This window comes from Cibotium barometz, chromosome 14, assembly GCF_041138505.1.
Source record: "Cibotium barometz isolate CiBa-2024 chromosome 14, ASM4113850v1, whole genome shotgun sequence".
In the NCBI taxonomy this organism is placed as follows: domain Eukaryota; kingdom Viridiplantae; phylum Streptophyta; class Polypodiopsida; order Cyatheales; family Cibotiaceae; genus Cibotium; species Cibotium barometz.
Genome location: NC_141059.1, coordinates 52,901,547 through 52,920,125, shown reverse-complemented (window position 1 = coordinate 52,920,125; position 18,579 = coordinate 52,901,547).

Below are 18,579 nucleotides of genomic sequence, written 5' to 3'. Positions count from 1 at the left end.
GGTAACTCGAGATGTCGATTATTCCATATGCAGATGTGGGTATGTCAGGGCGCCGATGAATCCCTGGTTTCTGCTGTTATAATGCCATGCTTTCCTACTTTATTCCGAAAGGTTTACAACGAGGAAATTACTTTGAATGTGAATTGCTCTGATCATCCACAGTAGTCTAATGGGAAAACAGAGTGTATGAATCAGATTAGAGAGGATATGCTTCATGCATATGTCTCTAGAAAATCATCATATTGGGAAAAATATCTTCCAATGATGGAATTTACCTATAACAGTTTTAAATATACGGCTATTGGTTTTTAGTCTGTGCATACTTATGTATGGGTATCAACCCAGGGCACCAATTGATGTCAGTCTTAAGGACATCGAGCTTGATGCATCGAGGGATTTCTTGCGAGATATGCAGGAAATTCTGACCGAAGCTCGGGATTCTATCAAGAGTGCTCATGATAGGGCACGGTTTTATGCTAATAGGGGATGCTCATCTCGGTCTTTTGAACCAGGAGCGTTGGTTTATTTTAATGTTCCTAAAGATTCTCAAACTTTGTCAATGGAAAAATGCTCGAATTTATCTCCTAGATATTGTGGTCCATTTCGAGTTATACATCGGATTGGCATGCTCAGATTGGCACAGTTGCGTATGAACTAAAATTACCTCCAATTGTTAGAGTTCATCCAGTCTTTCATATCAATAGATTGAAAGGGAAACTGGGAGGTGAGGATAACACAATTACTCCTCAAGAACTCGTTGAAGTCGATGAATTATCCTATGTTCCACATGAACCTGATAAGGTACTTGAATTTAGGGAAAGAAAACTTTGTAGTTGACTAATCCCTGAGGATAAAATTAGGTGAAAAGATAGGGAAATTGAGGATTCGACTTGGGAGTCAGTTGAGATTGTTCAGCGCAATTCTCCTTCTTTTCATTGCAAGAGTGCAATGTTTTGAGAGAGGGGAAGTATGTTATATGTACATTATGTGTGCTATGTTATATACACATTATGTGTGCATATACTAGTAGGCTAACCCACATTAGTGAGCATGGGAGCATGGGAACGACCTCTAGTGGAGCATGGGTTAGGACTAACCTCAAGGGTTAAGGTTAGGGTCAGGCATCCAAGGGTCACACATGAAGAATGGAAAGTCAAGAGTCACTTGAGGGCCCTCCTATATAATAGGGGCATGGGGCACACTCAAGGGAGCTTGGGGGCTTGGAGGTTTGGGCTCCATGAGGCCAAGGCTATGTTATGCTCTCTTGTGTAGAGGTTCATATCTACTCTTCTACCATTTCACACTTTAGCTACATGCTATTGGATTGGAGCTATACCTCTTGATGGTATGGGACATCAAGGTAGAGGTATGATGTATTTCATTTATTATTCATGTGTGCATCCCTTGGGCTCGAGGGTGGTTGGTGGTTGAGTTTATGCCTGATTTATGCATGTTTATGCATAACAATTATCTAGAGATCTTAGGGTTTTAACAGGTACCATACTCTAGAGAGACAAGTGCCTCAGCCACAATAGAGGGTGGAGAAGAGGTGGGGGAGGATCCTATAGAGGGTACCCTAGATGTACCAGATGTGAACAAGGGAAAGGAGGCTACACATGAGAGATGCCGGAGCATGAGAGATGCCAGAGCTTGAGCTTAGTAAGCTTAGCTCTATGGTGATTGAAGGGGAGGAATTCCTCTTTTTACATGACCTAGAAAAGGTCTACAAGCTCAACCAAGCCAAGTGCCTCTCCTTGTTAGCTGTGATGAATGATGAATTTCCCATCGACGACAACAAGGGCTCGGAGGCTTTGCAACAACAACAAGGGCTTGTTCCAGTGCAGGGTAGTGTGCATGAGTCACTGATGATCCTGAAATTAGCAATTGCAGAGGTTGATCAAAGCCTTGTGAGACTGAGAGGAGGAGTTTAGAAAAGCTCAGGAACAATTTTCGCCGACCAGAGAGTCTGAGGATGCTACAATAGTGTTGTTGGAGGAACACAAGTCCTCCATTTACATTTGCAAGCATGAGGTGGTTAGCTCTGATTTCAAACACACAGTAAGATAAATTATGTATGAATATAATAAATATAATTGATCATACTACTAGAATTCCACTAATCCTCTTTCTTGTGTGCAGCATATAGTCTCTGTAGATGCTTGGGCTCAACGTAAAGGTGGCACAAACGAGGGTTTTGGAAGCGATGTTGCATTGACCCATTACATGGGTTGCATTGCACCTCAACACCTTGTTGTGGTGCACAATGCATTCAGCCCCATGGAAAGCTTCTACATGTTAGCCCTCAAAGTACTTAGCAAGGTCCTATGCTTGTCAACAATTCCAAGAAACACTACCAAGATAATGCTCATCAACAAGGCTACACCGTACGCTGCCTTCCAAGGGGGTTACTCTTCTAAAGTTCTTGCACACACTACATTTGCAGAGAGTATTGGTGAGAAGGACCTAGATTGTGTTGTCAATGCCATATTGTCAGGGACCCTTCGACTTAGCAAGAAGAGGCATGAGATTGTAGCTAGGCGTCTCAAGAACATTATGAGTTAGCTTGAAAATTTATCGTAGATACTGTGTTCGACAATCCATGTAAATCCTTTTTATTAATACAAGTGGGCTTTTTATACATAATTTCTACATAAAGTTTGAATAATGTAAGTTTTCATGATATGAGAGAGAGAGACAGAGAGACAGAGAGTGAGAGCCATTGTGGATAACACTGGATTGCATGCATGTTTAGTTTGTGGTATCAATAATGATTAATTTGGGCCAACTTCCCATGATGTCCCCCCCTTGTCCTCTTTGACCACAATGAGTGTGTAGTTCTGTCTAATTTAGCCAACACCTCTATTTGATAGCAAGGCCTATGTGTATGTGACTACTTGTAAATGCTTGTACATGACAAGTGGAGGCCACCAAATATAAAAATATCCCCAACCTAAACAGGGAGACTTTTGCCCAGACAAGCTTGCTGTCTGGGCAAAAGTCGCCCTGTTTAGGTTAGGGCTCTTTTTGTGTTTTTTAGCCAGTTGTCATGTATAAGCATTCATATAAGATTTTTTTATAAATAAGGTGCTCAAAATTAAAGATATATAGTGCCTTATAAAGTAATATTAAGATCATAAAAGATACTCTTTTATATGATGAGAGAGTTCTTACACATGGAAAGAGAGAGTTCTTACATGAGTGTAGTCCTTACATGAGTATAGTTTTATTTAATTTAGCCTTTAATTGATAGTAAGGCCTATGTATATGTGAATATGAATACATATAAATGTTTATACATGACAATTCGAGGCCACCAAATAGCCCCAACCTGAACAGGGTGACTTTTGCCCAGATAGGGTTGCTGTCTAGGCAAAAGTCACCTTGTTCAGGTTAGGGCTCTATTTATATTTTTTAGCCTCTAATTATCATGTATAAGAATTTATATCAACCTTATTATAGATTAAGAACTTAAAATTAAAGATATATACTACCTTACAAAGTAATATTAAGATCATAAAAGATGTGGTGCCTTCACACTGGGCTGCCTGATGGTTTATAAAGGCAGAAAGACCACCAACCTGGCTTCCTGTCTGGGCAAAAGTCGCCCTGTTCAAGTTGGGGATTTTTTTTACTTTTTTAAGCCTTCAAACTATACATACTAACAAGTGAAATACACAAATCACCCTTGTAAATAAAATATACAAATCAAATACATTTAAACTTTTTTGATAGAAATACACATGCAATCAAGGCCTTGATGGACAACTTGAGAAGCACTATAAAGAGAATATATTAAGTGAATTTTTACATAGTCCAATCATGTACATCATAAGGGAAAATATTTAGAGGTTATCACGTCAAATGGTGCGTACCAGTTTCATATCTTTACACGTGATTGTGACCTGCTTTGCATGGATTGCACATAGGTTAGAATATTCAAACATGGTGACGAAAAATGTGTCCGCTGCTTCTTGGATTGCAGCCCCAAGACAAGGCTTTGCATCCACTTGTCTCAGCCCCCTAAATCGTATAGCATCTATTTGATAAGATGTGCAAAAGGAGCTCTCAGGATGAGGAGTTTGACACTCTTCTAGGACCTCCGAATCTCCTTTAGAGCTACCATGCCATTGTGTTGTTTCCTCCTGGGCACACAAGGAGGAGGGTTTCTTATGGGTGGTCGAGGAGGACGTTCATGAGCACTTAAATCTCGTGCACGTTTATGCTAGAGGATGATGGAGCTCCTTTAGCTGCTACTGCTTCTGTTGCTGCTGCTTCTGTTTGCTGTTGCTGCTGCCACCTCTTCTCGTGTTGGCAACGAACCCATGCCTTGATGATGCAAGCTCTTCCCCCCAGTTGTGGAATGTATTGGGGGAATAGGAATATCAACCCATGGCACTCCATCAGGGTCAACATCACTCACTGTCTCTCGGTCAGGGTTAGTGGTGGTGGCCGGGTTAGTGGTGTCCAGATGGGGGGGAGAGGGAGGTGGAGGTGGCGTTGGAGGACGATGAGGTGATGGTAGAAACTTACATGCAGTGTTTTTCATGCGAGCCATGGCAAAAAGTGAAGTCAAAATATAAAAATGAGAATGAATGAGACTATTACACCTTTATATAAAATCATTTATAATGTGTTCAGATAGTTTGAATCCGGGCAAAAATTACAAAACCACCAAATTAGACACATTTAACCCAACGTCTGCCATGTCTTGCCATTATGGCATGCCATGCAACATGACTTGCTCTTGAACTTCCATTCCACTTCTCTATGTTTGCCTCCTTCCTTTTGAGTCATGTGGCTTTAGCAATTGCTGACATTCAAGCCTTTTCCCTAGTAACATTTCTTACAAGATTGTTGTTTGATAGAACCAATTAAACATCTCCACAAGATAATTGCTATGTGTCTTCCCCTATTTCTTGGAAACAATTACTATAAGTGATAGCCATTCCTTTATGTCTATTGGGTAGATGAATCCCACCCTTAAGAGCTTTTCTATCTCTTCCTTGACTTGCTTAGCATAGTTGGGATTCATCATGTACCTACTCTGCCTTATTAAAATTGCATCTGTAAGATTCCTCCTCAGCCTAAATAATGAATAAGCTCTACTTCAATCACTTATAATCATTTCCTGTTTCTAAATATAAGAAAATATTATTTTTTCTTGTTTTTGCCTAGTGAGATGAAAAATTCTAGAGAGTGGTAATTCAATATTGAAATTTTTTTGGATAAACAAATTCTCCTAATATCAAAAATAGGTTTCCTTGAAACAGAAAATCAAAATAATTTTTCCAAGGTGCATTTAGGAATCAATTAAAAATGATTTAAAAGACCTTAGCCTAAGGGTGAAGATTTTTTGAAATTTTTGGATTATGGTCCAATTAAGGTTCCTATGGGCCAATAAGATTAATCCAAGTGTTGGGATGAGATAAATCCAATGAATAAAAGAAAATACCGAAAAATGAGTAAATGTCCACATAGGATGAAGAGTTGACTGAGTACAAGATTTATTAGTTAAAAACTATGAGATATTACTAAAAAAATAAGATATTTTGGAGTAATCATACAACTTTGACACCTTGGTAAGAAGGGGGGAGACTTCAAGGAGGTACCTATTTCACACATGTGAATCAGTTTTAAATTCAAAAATATTAAGATATTTTTATCTCTCCTCTCTCTCTTGGATCAAACTGGATAAAAAAAGAGAGCCAAACTGGTCCAAATCTTGTCCAAATTTAGCCAAACTGAAGCTGGAAAATTCTAGATCTTAGTTGGACTCAATTGGTGGCCTCCCTCACCTATAAATAGACCCTCATTCTTTTGTATTCTCATCTGTGAACTAGACCATGCCAATATTACATTAGAATAAGCATATTTTCTATTATCCCCTTAAAATCCTCTACATTTTGGAGAGATTGGAGCTTCTCTCTCTCTTCAACCTTCCTTCGAGCTTTCCTCTCAACATACTAACCAATTGATTGGTTGGGGGCCTCTTTTGAGAATAGAGAAGCGAGCAAAACAAGAGGTAAGATGTGACTTTATGGTTTTTTCTCTCATATTCTAAATGTTTTCACTTCTCAATCCCTCTCAAGCTTGAGAAGTATTCAATGAATGGTTTTCAATGCAAATGAAGCTCTCCAAAGAATTCTAATGATTAATCACAAGAAGTTTACATTTATGCTTAATTAGAATGCTTTTTTCTAAGTATATCTCTCTCTCCCCCCAAATAATGGTCAGTCCTATGACCAATTCTCTATTCAAATGATGCTTCTCATTATCTGGTGTTCCTGACCTCACCCATTCATAAGACATAATTGCGTTCGCCTTCGAGCATCTCATCTCTTCCGCTACAACTCGGACGAGCCGAGCCAATCTCGCAGGCCATTTCGAGGATCTATATTTTCCTGACCCAACGGAGAGACAACAGCACAAGTGGTTTACAGGGCAGTATGTCCAGGCCTCTTACGACCAGCGTCGTGCGATGCTGAGGAAGAATCTCTCATTGACCATGGTTCTGATGAAGCTAAAAGTGATACATGGTGTTATTTTATATCACTCAAGGCCTTGAAATTTCAAACTTTCTTGCCAAATCTACAGACTCCTTAGTCGCTTTATTCCTAAAGGAGAAGATAGTAGCTCCCTTGACAGTAAGGGAACATTTGTATCAGGGCATGTCTATAGCCCAGTACCGTCGTCTTATGCATCTCCCAAGGAGATTTCGACTTCTAGAGCCGAGCTTCTCTATGTACATATTGTACTTTTATATAAATAAAGAAATGTTTTGTGGAGAAAAATTCCCTGTTGTATAACTGATTGTTTATAGACGAACTGATAAAGAAAAATTTGTTACCGGACGACATATGTCATAGATCTCCAATAAGATCATTTATCTTGTTTAAGAAATTATTTTCAAATCTCTTAAGTCTTAGGATCTCGTGGATGATATCAAAATAAAAATTTAATAATATATCATTTTTGGCATAATCATGAGGTGAGGAAACCGTGGCCAGACCCTCTCTCTAAAGAAGAAGAGCTTGACCCCGACGTTCGCAAGGCTCTTCACAAAACTAAGCCCAAGACCCTTCAAAGGAGAAGGGGAGAACCTAGGGGAGGCTATGGAGAAATGGGTGGAAGCTATGGAAGAGTATTTTGATGTCATAGGCTACAATGAGCGGAGCAAAATGGCTCTTGCCAGGCTGAAAATTGTGGAAACAACCAGGGTGGCATGGAGGAACCATTGTGACACCAACCATCTGGATAGGAACGATCTTAAAACCTATTTGAGGAAGAGATTTTGTCCCCCCCGGGTTATTAGAAACCAAAATGAACGAATTTTTAGAGCTAAACCAGGGGAGCAAAACCATCAAAGAATATCACCAGGCATTTACTCTTCTCAAGTATTCACCACCTCTAGACGAAGAGCAACTTATGGCCAGGTTCATTCGGGGAATGAATAAATGTTAAAACCCTAAGATCTCTCTAGATAATTGTTATGCATAAACATGCATAAATCTGGCATAAACTCTACCACCCAACCACCCTTGAGCCCAAGGGATGCACACATGAATAATAATGAAATACATCATACCTCTACCTTGATGTCCCATACCATCAAGAGATATAACTCCAATCCAATAGCATGTAGCTAAAGTGTGAAATGGTAGATGAGTAGTTATGGACCTCTACACAAGAGACCATAGCATAAGCCTCAAGCTTCCTAGCCTCCAAGCTCCCTTGAGTGTGCCCCATGCCCCTATTATATAGGAGGGCCCTCAAGTGACTCTTGACTTTCCATTCCTCATGTGTGACCCTTGGATGCCTTACCCTAACCTTAACCCTTAAGGTTAGTCCTAACCCATGCTCCGCTAGAGCTTGTTCCCATGCTCCCAAGCCTAATATGGGTTAGCCTCCTAGTATATGCACACATAATGTGTATATAACATAGCACACATAATGTACATATAACATACTTTCCCTCTCTCAAAACATTGCACTCTTGCAATGAAAAGAAGGCGAACTGCGCTGAACAATCTCAACCTACTCCCAAGTTGAATCCTCAATTTACCTAATTTTAACCTCAAGGATAAGTCAACTACAAAGTTTCCTTTTCCTGAATTCATGTACCTTATCAGGTTCATGTGGAACATAGGATAAATCTTCAACTTCAACGAGTTCTTGAGGAGTAACTGTGTTATCCTCACCTCCCAGTTTTCCTTTCAATCTATTGATATAAAAGACTGGATGAACTCTAACATGTGGAGGTAGTTTTAAGTTCAAACGCAACGGTGCCCTGGGTTAGTACTCATACATAAGTATGTACGGACTAAAATAATAGCCGTAAATTTAGAACTGTTATAGGCAAATTTCATCATTGGAAGATATTTCCCAATATAATGATTTTCTAGAGACATGCATGAAGCATATACTCTACAATCTGATTCATACACTTTGTTTGCCCATCAGACTACTACGGATGATCAGAGCAATTCACATTCAAAGTAACTTCCTCATTGTAAACCATTCGGAATAAAGTAGGAAAGCATGGCATTATAACAGTAGAAACCAGGGATTCATCGGCGCCCCGACATACCCACATCTGCATATGGAATAATCGACGCCTCGAGTTACCCATATCAACATAGAGAGTGATCAACGTCTCGATGAGACACATATGTCCATCCGTAAACCTATCAGGTTGATTGTGTAAATCACCTAAAGTACGGAACTAGAGAAAGAAATGCCAACAAAGGAAGAATCTAAATTTTCTTATCCGAACACAACAAGATAAACTTGTTTGAACTCTAAAGAAAAAGATTTCAACAAGTGAAAATGCCGATGAGATTACCCTCATCACAACATGCAGGTTATAGATAAAAGAAATTTATCTAGAGAATGCTTACACTATAACTTCTAGTGAATTTAGAAAATAAGATTGTCTTTGAATGTTGAGGTCAACATGCTAAGTGATGTAAGCAAAGCAACAATCTTGAGCCCAAATTATCCCATAAGACAATATATGTGAGGGATCACTAGCGTCCCATACCACCATGATACCACCCATACATACCTTAACAATTTGAAACTCCCTAGTATGCCGTCTAGGAAAATATGAATAAAATCCTGTATAAAAGGAATAAGATGGTCTTATCCAGACTTTCACATACTAAACCTGTCTCTATATACTTGAGACTACATCAAGGAATAAATCCTTCTAAGTATATCATTTAGAAAAGAAATTGAATTATTAGTGTCTTTCTAATGATAACTACCAAAACACAATAAAGTTAGGGTAGAAAAATAACTCATCTAGATATATAAGCAACTAGGTATCCGAGTTGGAATATGTACAAGAGTACAAAAATTATACTCCAAAATTACCTGCAAAAAACAAAGGCAAATGCTACCTTCAAAGCACATGTAATTATTCAAAAGATCAAAAGATCCTTCTAAAACCATGGATAAAAGCATAGAAGCTCCTCCAATCCATAAACACCATAGTTGATCATAAAAATCAATGCATACCATCTAATGGACATAAATTATGCCAAAAGAAGCATTAAAATTGGTGGCCAACTCATCAATCCGGAGTATATGAATGTTGTGTTGTTCAAATAAAACTCCAAAGTAAGAAAGTGAAACACATGTGTGTAGCACTCAATAAGAAAACCCTAGACATAAGTGATCTAGGCAGAACCTGATGAGTCCATATAAAACTTGGAAAATATACAATAAAAATCCACCAAAACAAACCGATCAACTAACCCATGATAGAGGCTTAAGAAATTAAGCACAAACCACACTTAAAAAAGTGCAAAATAAATTATCATGGAAAAGTGTCAAAGGTGAAACACACTTTGAACGTAAATTATAGCCATCAAAAGAAATTAAGGAACATGTCCAAAAAGAATGGCTAAACAATGGTAAAAAATCATAAATACGTCATTTATAGAATTAATCCAAACATAAATATCCATTAATACGAGGTATAATCGTATTAATAATATGCAATGTTAGCACGAGAAAACGTACTTCAACATTAAATAACCCTCGAAAATATTAAATTCTCAAGAAAAAGAATTATCATGATTTTTTTCTAATTTTTTCTAATTTTATAGGGCCTCAAAATATAATAATTTTGAATTCCACCAAACCTATCTTATGGCATTCCAAACCTATATTTTTCCAGAAAATTTTTTGTAATAAAATTTGTCAAAATACCATTAATATTTAAAAAATACCAATTTTTAGGATTTCTAAAAATAATTTCAAAATATTCGTAATTTTTCCTGAGAATCCCATCATTCACGAAATTTCCAATTCCGCCCAACAATTCTCAAATGCAACGAAAATTTACAATTTTAATGGATTTTTCTAATTTTTTGGGTCAAAAATACAATTTTAAAGGAATTTGAATGGTCACGGGCGCCGGAATAGACACACCACGTGCCAAACACCAACCCCATATTTTTCCAAAATTTAAAATAACCTTTGTCTAATTTTCCATTAATTTCCAAGAATTTTTTGAAATTTTTAAATTACCCCGAACGCATTTAGAATACGAACGGTCAAAAAATTTCGGAATTCCAACGGTTTTCTCGGAATACAGAAAGCCAAAAGTTTTGGGAAAATGAAAAGATAAAAAAAAATCGGAATGTGAAAGGTCAAAGGTTTCCGGAATACGGAAGGTCAAAAGTTTTTTCGGAATTCAGGAAGCCAAAAGGTTTCGGGAAAACGAAAAGCCAAAGGTTTTCCGGAAGATGAAAAGCCAAAAATTTTCAATAAGAAATTTCCAGGAATTTTTCAGAGATTTTTTTATCTCAAATTCCAATTTTTCTGAATTTTTTCAGGCTTTTTCTAAGCTTTTTTCTGAAATATTATCAAAAAGCTTTTTTTAATAAAAAACTCATTTTTTTTAAAAATAAAAAAAAATCTTTTAATGCTTATTGCCATTTTGATTTTTTCTAAGGGGGGGGCGATTTTGTTCGCCCGGCTCTGCTGCACAGCCCCCCCTGTCGCCTCTGTGCGTGGAAAATCTGAGAGGGAGAAAGAGAAACTCCCTCCTCTCCTTCTTCTCCCTTCTTTCCTCTCCCTCATCTTCCTTCCATTCTCTTTCCTCTCTCTCTCTCTCTCTCTGTTAATCAAGAGATTAGCTTAATCTTTAATTAAGTTTTTTAATTAAACCCTTAATCATAATTAACATTAATTATGATTAATGTTTAAAAAAATCATTTTTAAGAGAATTTTCACCCGAAAAAGAGAGAAAAATCAGATTTGAGAGGCGGAGAGAATCACACGCACACGGGAGAGCATCTCATGCATCAACACGCTGTCCCCTACTGAATTTCAGTAAAAATTGACAGAAATTTGATTGCATTCTCGCGGAAAAAACCCGCAAAAAATGTATAAAAATAAAATTTAAATCAAAAAAATACTCAAAAAATTCCTAAAAAATTAGGAAAAATTTCTAAAAATTCTAGAAATTCAAGGAATCCATTCTACAAAAATATCCACCATAAAATTTATGGTATTTTTGTAAAAAATTCCATTAATGCTCGATTTTAACCATAAAAAATAGGAAAAAATAGCATTAACTCACGAAATTTTCCCGCAACGTCAATTCGTCCATTGAATTGTAGTTACACATGTTCCAATCACCAAATCGATGATCCACGTGCAATTCATCAACACAAATCAACAAAAAATAACATTTTATTAGTAAATATTAAAATTTACTTAAAAAAATCAACAATTAAATAGAGATTGCTCTGATACCACTGTTAAAACCCTAAGATCTCTCTAGATAATTGTTATGCATAAACATGCATAAATCAGGCATAAACTCTACCACCCAACCATCCCCGAGCCCAAGGGATGCACACATGAATAATAATGAAATACATCATACCTCTACCTTGATGTCCCATACCATCAAGAGGTATAACTCCAATCCAATAGCATGTAGCTAAAGTGTGAAATGGTAGATGAGTAGTTATGGATCTCTACACAAGAGACCATAGCATAAGCCTCAAGCTTCCTAGCCTCCAAGCTCCCTTGAGTGTGCCCCATGCCCCTATTATATAGGAGGGCCCTCAAGTGACTCTTGACTTTCCATTCCTCATGTGTACCCTTGGATGCCTTACCCTAACCTTAACCCTTAAGGTTAGTCCTAACCCATGCTCCGCTAGAGCTTGTTCCCATGTTCCCAAGCCTAATGTGGGTTAGCCTCCTAGTATATGCACACATAATGTGTATATAACATAGCACACATAATGTACATATAACATACTTCCCCTCTCTCAAAACATTGCACTCTTGCAATGAAAAGAAGGCGAACTGCGCTGAACAATCTCAACCTACTCCCAAGTTGAATCCTCAATTTACCTAATTTTAACCTCAAGGATAATTCAACTACAAAGTTTCCTTTTCCTGAATTCATGTACCTTATCAGGTTCATGTGGAACATAGGATAAATCTTCAACTTCAACGAGTTCTTGAGGAGTCACTGTGTTATCCTCACCTCCGAGTTTTCCTTTCATTCTATTGATATAAAAGACTGGATGAACTCTAACATGTGGAGGTAGTTTTAAGTTCAAACGCAACGGTGCCCTGGGTTAATACCCATACATAAGTATGTACGGACTAAAATAATAGCCGTAAATTTAGAACTGTTATAGGCAAATTCCATCATTGGAAGATATTTCGCAATATAATGATTTTCTAGAGACATGCACGAAGCATATACTCTACAATCTGATTCATACACTCTGTTTGCCCATCAGACTACTACGGATGATCAGAGCAATTCACATTCAAAGTAACTTCCTCATTGTAAACCATTCAGAATAAAGTAGAAAAGCATGGCATTATAACAATAGAAACCAGGGATTCATCGACGCCCTGACATACCCACATCTGCATATGGAATAATCGACACCTCGAGTTACCCATATCAACATAGAGAGTCATCAACGTCTCGATGAGACACATATATCCATCCGTAAACCTATCAGGTTGATTGTGTAAATCACCTAAAGTACGGAACTAGAGAAAGAAATGCCAACAAAGGAAGAATCCAAATCTCCTTATCCGAACACAACAAGATAAACTTGTTTGAACTCTAAAGAAAAAGATTTCAACAAGTGAAAATGCCGATGAGATTACCCTCATCACAACATGCAGGTTATAGATAAAAGAAATTTATCTAGAGAATGCCCACACTATAACTTCTAGTGAATTTAGAAAATAAGATTGTCTTTGAATGTTGAGGTCAACATGCTAAGTGATGTAAGCAAAGCAACAATCTTGAGCCCAAATTATCCCATAAGACAATATATGTGAGGGATCACTAGCGTCCCATACCACCATGATACCACCCATACATACCTTAACAATTCGAAACTCCCTAGTATGCCATCTAGGAAAATATGAATAAAATCCTGTATAAAAGGAATAAGATGGCCTTATCTAGACTTTCACATACTAAACCTGTCTCTATATACTTGAGACTACATCAAGGAATAAATCCTTCTAAGTATATCATTTAGAAAAGAAATTGAATTATTAGTGTCTTTCTAATGATAACTACCAAAACACAATAAAGTTAGGGTAGAAAAATAACTCATCTAGATATATAAGCAACTAGGTATCCGAGTTGGAATATGTACAAGAGTACAAAAATTATACTCCAAAATTACCTGCAAAAAACAAAGGCAAATGCTACCTTCAAAGCACATGTAATTATTCAAAAGATCAAAAGATCCTTCTAAAACCATGGATAAAAGCATAGAAGCTCCTCCAATCCATAAACACCATAGTTGATCATAAAAATCAATGCATACTATCTAATGGACATAAATCATGCCAAAAGAAGCATTAAAATTGGTGGCCAACTCATCAATCCGGAGTATATGAATGTTGTGTTGTTCAAATAAAACTCCAAAGTAAGAAAGTGAAACACGTGTGTAGCACTCAATAAGAAAACCCTAGACATAAGTGATCTAGGCAGAACCTGATGAGTCCATATAAAACTTGGAAAATATCCAATAAAAATCCACCAAAACAAACCGATCAACTATCCCATGATAGAGGCTTAAGAAATTAAGCACAAACCACACTTAAAAAAGTGCAAAATAAATTATCATGGAAAAGTGTCAAAGGTGAAACACACTTTGAACGTAAATTATAGCCATCAAAAGAAATTAAGGAACATGTCCAAAAAGAATGGCTAAACAATGGTAAAAAATCATAAATACGTCGTTTAGAATTAATCCAAACATAAATATCCATTAATACGAGGTATAATCGTATTAATAATATGCAATGTTAGCACGAGAAAACGTACTTCAACATTAAATAGCCCTCGAAAATATTAAATTCTCGAGAAAAAGAACTATCATGATTTTTTCCTAATGTTTCCTAATTTCATAGGGCCTCAAAATATAATAATTTTGAATTCCACCAAACCTATCTTATGGCATTCCAAACCTATATTTTTCCAAAAAAAATTTAGCAATTAAATTTACCAAAATACCATTAATATTTAAAAAATACCAATTTTTAAGATTTTTAAAAATAATTTCAAAATATTCCTAATTTTTCCTGAGAATCCCATCGTTCACGAAATTTCCAATTCCGCAACAATTCTCAAATCCAACGAAAATTTACAATTTTAATGGATTTTTCTAATTTTTTGGGTCAAAAAATACAATTTTAAAGGACTTTGAATGGTCACGGGCGCCGGAATAGACACACCACATGCCAAACACCAACCCCACATTTTTCCAAAATTTAAAATAACCTTTGTCTAATTTTCCATTAATTTTTAAGAATTTTTTGAAATTTTTAAATTACCCCGAACGCATTTAGAATACGAACGGTCAAAAAATTTCGGAATTCCAACGGTTTTCCCGGAATAGGGAAAGCCAAAAGTTTTGGGAAAATGAAAAGACAAAAAAAATCGGAATGTGAAAGGTCAAAGGTTTCCGGAATACGGAAGATCAAAAGTTTTTTCGGAATTCGGGAATCCAAAAGGTTTCGGGAAAACGAAAAGCCAAAGGTTTTCCGGAAGATGAAAAGCCAAAAATTTTCAATAAGAAATTTCCAGGAATTTTTCAGAGAATTTTTTATCTCAAATTCCAATTTTTTCAGGCTTTTTCTAAGCTTTTTTCTGAAATATTATCAAAAAGCTTTTTTTAATAAAAAAACTCATTTTTTTTAAAAAATGAAAAAAAAAAGCTTTTAATGCTTATTGCCATTTTGATTTTTTCTAAGGGGGCGATTTTTTTCGCCCGGCTCTGCTGCACAGCCCCCCCTGTCGCCTGCACGTGGAAAATCTGAGAGGGAGGAAGAGAAACTCCCTCCTCTCCTTCTTCTCCCTTCTTTCCTCTCCCTCATCTTCCTTCCATTCTCTTTCCTCTCTCTCTCTCTTTTAATCAAGAGATTAGCTTAATCTTTAATTAAGCTTTTTAATTAAACCCTTAATCATAATTAACATTAATTATGATTAATGTTTAAAAAATCATTTTTAAGAGAATTTTCACCCGAAAAAGAGAGAAAAATTAGATTTGAGAGGCAGAGAGAATCACACGCACACGGGAGAGCATCTCATGCATCAACACGCTGTCCCCTACTGAATTTCAGTAAAAATTGACAGAAATTTGATAGCATTCCCGCTTAAAAAACCCGCAAAAAATGTATAAAAATAAAATTTAAATCAAAAAAATACTCAAAAAATTCCAAAAAAATTAGGAAAAATTTCTAAAAATTCTAGAAATTCAAGGAATCCATTCTACAAAAATATTCACCATAAAATTTATGGTATTTTTGTAAAAAAATTCCATTAATGCTCGATTTTAACCATAAAAATAGGAAAAAATAGCATTAACTCACGGAATTTTCCCGCAACGTCGATTCGTCGATTGAATTGTAGTTACACACGTTGGATTCACCAAATCGATTATCCACGTGCAATTCATCAACACAAATCAACAAAAAATAACATTTTATTAGTAAATATTAAAATTTACTTAAAAAAATCAACAATTAAATAGAGATTGCTCTGATACCACTGTTAAAACCCTAAGATCTCTCTAGATAATTGTTATGCATAAACATGCATAAATCAGGCATAAACTCTACCACCCAACCACCCCCGAGCCCAAGGGATGCACACATGAATAATAATGAAATACATCATACCTCTACCTTGATGTCCCATACCATCAAGAGGTATAACTCCAATCCAATAGCATGTAGCTAAAGTGTGAAATGGTAGATGAGTAGTTATGGACCTCTACACAAGAGACCATAGCATAAGCCTCAAGCTTCCTAGCCTCCAAGCTCCCTTGAGTGTGCCCCATGCCCCTATTATATAGGAGGGCCCTCAAGTGACTCTTGACTTTCCATTCCTCATGTGTGACCCTTGGATGCCTTACCCTAACCTTAACCCTTAAGATTAGTCCTAACCCATGCTCCGCTAGAGCTTGTTCCCATGCTCACAAGCCTAATGTGGGTTAGCCTCCTAGTATATGCATACATAATGTGTATATAACATAGCACACATAATGTACATATAACAATAAACCCTTAGACACACTGGTCAAGAATGCCAAGCCAGTGTCCATGGCAGAAGCTGTCAGAATGGCAAAGGAATTCGCCAAAGCCTTCATCATGAAAGTCCCACCAAAGCTAGCTCCCTCATCCTTCAGGAGATTCCAGACACAGCGGGAAGTTCTTCCAACCTTCTGCCTCCAAAGAGACACCAAGGTCCCAACCAAAATCTAGAGACGGGAAGTTTCAGGAATGAAGGAAGACCTTTTCCTTGAAGTTCTTTCTCAAGAACTCCGTCTCTTTCAAGAATTCAAAGGGAAGAGCTTCGAAGTGAGAATATATGCTTCGGATATGTCAAGAGTTTGGGCACACCAGCTCAAAAATTTCCCATCTCCTTCTGTGGGCCAAGGAAGCCAGGGTCCCAAAATTCAAAGACAGACTCCTTCGTATTAGTCCAATTAGGGTCCCCCATGCGAGAATCAAGGCAACCCCAGAAGAGTGCCAGCTTAGCCTGCAGCCTCCATGCAAAGCAGTCTCCGAACTCCCTCCCAGAATTGGAGTATAACTAGACTGCATTAGCTAGAGCTATCACTATAACTGATGAAGTGGAGGAAGAAAAAGGACAAATCTATGTAGCAATAGAGCAATAGGGGAACATCAATTTTCAGTCCTCCATACTCCAACAAAGTACCAGGGTAAGCAATTCAAGCTTTGATTGATTCAAGCAGTACTCATTCTTTTATTTCCCTGGGATGTCTGTGTAAATTAGTCCTAAATCAAAAATCAAGGAAACCTATGCAAGTGGAATTGGCCAGTGGAAAGATTCTTTTCACACACCTTGAGATAGACCTTATTCAGTTTAGTCTAGATGGGAACGTAACAGTGCGCCAGTCTAGAGTCTTACCCTTGGGAGTCTATGATGGAATCCTTGGAATGGATTGGCTTCGTAAGAATCAAGCTGATATTCATTGTCACAAAGGAACCATCTCTTTCCTTAACCTTCACGGGAATAAAGTTCAAGGAACTAGAATTTTCGGATCCCCAGTGCTGCAATTAGTCAAGGCCTCTAAATTATTAAGAGGGCTCAGAAAGAGACAAGCTGTTTATGTCTTTAAGATGAATCTAGTAGACATAAAATTCAAGGCTATAGAACTAGAGTGGTTAAGTGAGTATGCACATGTGTTTCCTGAAGACCTGACTGAGATGCCTCTCTCTCACGAAGTAGATCATGAGATCGAGTTAAACCCTGGAGCTCAGCCAGTGGCCCAACGTACATACAAAATGCCAGTCCTTGAAGCCATAGAACTTAAGGAGCAGTTAAGACAACTGTTAGAGCAGGGATTCGTCAGACCCAGTGTCTCACCTTGGGGTGCGTCTGTTCTCTTTCAAAAGAAGAAAGATGGAACGTTAAGACTCTGTATTGACTACAGAGGATTCAATACTCGCTACTATGGGCATTATGAGTTCATAGTCATGCCGTTTGGATTGACTAATGCCCCGGTGACATTTAATCATCTTATGCAGGGTATTCTCAAAGAATACTTGGATGATTTTGATCTTGTCTTCTTTGACGATATCTTGGTATACTCAAAGAATGCTGTAGATCATGAAGATCATGTGCGCAAGGTCCTGGAAATCCTAAGGAAACACAAACTCTTTGCAAAAAAGAGAAAATGTTCTTTCTTTGTTGATCAGGTGGAATACTTGGGATTCATAGTATCAAAGGATGGGATTTCTCCTGACCCTGTAAAGATCCAAGCAGCCGTAGAATGGCGAGAACCCAAGACAGTAAAGGAAGTCAGAGGATTCCTATGATTAACCAGATGGTATAGGATCTTTTTACCCAGGTATGCTCAGATAGCATCCCCTTTAACTAATCTTCTCAAGAAGAGTACAGTTTTTCAGTGGACTACAATGTGTCAGAGTGCCTTTGATAAACTGAAGACAGCCTTAGTAACCAACCCTGTCCTCAAATTGCAAGATTTTACCAAACCCTTTGAGGTAGTTACTGATGCATGTGGGTTTGTTGCCTTA